We start from the raw sequence: 1748 nt of genomic DNA on the forward strand, positions 1-1748 counted from the left end.
TTCACTCAGCATAATGTCCTACAGGGTCACCCATTTTGTATAATATTGCATGAGTTCCTTGTTTTTCACTGCAGTGTAGTATTTCGTTGTGCGAATATACCAGTGCTTCTCTATCCATTCATTTGTTAACGGGCACTTAGGTTGTTTCCAACTTTTTGTTGTTGTGAACAAAGCCTGGGTGGCAGTTATAGTTTCTTTAGTGAATATTCCCAGTAATGGAATTGCTGGGTCAAATGGTATTTTTATTTGCAACTTTTTGAGAGAGTAGCATACAGCCTACCATAGTGGCTGCACCATTTTACACTCTCACCAACAGTGAAGAAGGGTTCCAGTTTCTCCACATCCTCTCCAGCATTTGTTGTTTGCTGCTCTGTTAAATTCTGCTATTCTTACTGAGTTGAGATGATATCTCATAGTTGTTTTGATTTATATCTCTCTTAGAGCTAGGGATTTTGAACATTTCTTCATGTGTTTGTTGCTCATCTCAATGTCTTCTTTGGTGAATTGTTTATTCATATCCTGTGCCCATTTTTTTCAGTTGGGTTATCTACCCTGTTGTGGTGCTCAAGTATTTTATAAATTCTAGATATAAGTCCCTTATCTGACATGTAGCAAACCTGGAAACTTAATGATCCCGAAGGTCAGAGATATCTTGCTTGTCATACAGAAAGGCAGAAATATTAATTAAGGTAAAAATAAAGCATAGGGTTTTTTTTTTCATTAGAAAGGAAGGAATGTCTTTCAATGCTATTTCATAAAAGTTCATACTTCGTAGAAAGTTATGACCACAAAGATCACATACTATGATCATCTGTAAAGTTTCTACATTCTTACCTGTAAGGTTGCTATGTCATTGTTAAGTGCCATCCCCTCTGTTCCAACTCCATAGTGACATTGTACAATAGAAGAAACGGCCCAGCCCTGCTCCCATCTCCACACTCATTGCTGTGTTTGAGCCAGGGTTGCAGCCCCTGTATTCATCTCACTGAGGATCTTCCTCTTTTAAGATGATCCTCTGCTTTAACAAGCATGATGTCCTCCATAGACTGGTCCCTTCTGATAACATATCCAAAGTACATGAGACTACGTTTCCCATCCTCACATTTGGGCTGTTCTTCCTCCAAGACGGGAAGTACGTTCTTCTCAAAGGCCACAGCAGTCTTGACCAATTCCAAGGCACCCTTTCCTTTTTTGGTGTTCCTTATTTCACATGCATGGGAGGGTGATTTGTCCAGCTTTCACATGCATATGAGGGGATGATTGAGAATACCATTGCCTGAGTCAGGTACACCTTTGTCCTCAGAGTGAAGTTGGTGCTTTCTTTGACACCTTAAAGAGGTCTTTTGCAGCAGATTGGCCCAGTTCAGTGCTTAAATTTCCTGACTGCTGCTTCATGAGCATTGATTGTGGATCCAACTAAAACTAAATCCTTGACTGACGGCTTCAGTGTTTCCTCCCTTGTCATGGTGTCGCTTACAGAGTCAGTACATAGACTTAAAACCATCTGACAAGAGGAAGGTATGACCAAACAAGGGTGTAAGAATATCTAAAGTTTCAAGTTTGAGTTAAAAATGTTTTATGTCACTAATAAGATGGAACGTACTGCCTAACTGTTACTAAGGACCGAATTGGCTGGCGGCACAGCCTTCCACACCGCCTTCATACTGAGCGGCAAAGCATCACAAGCATCACAGTGTAAATCCTCTTGTGCTTTATAACTCAGCGTGAATGAATGAAGTGTGTTTGTG

This window comes from Elephantulus edwardii, unplaced genomic scaffold, assembly GCF_000299155.1.
Source record: "Elephantulus edwardii isolate Elephantulus edwardi_28Jun2011 unplaced genomic scaffold, EleEdw1.0 scaffold00146, whole genome shotgun sequence".
In the NCBI taxonomy this organism is placed as follows: Eukaryota; Metazoa; Chordata; class Mammalia; order Macroscelidea; family Macroscelididae; genus Elephantulus; species Elephantulus edwardii.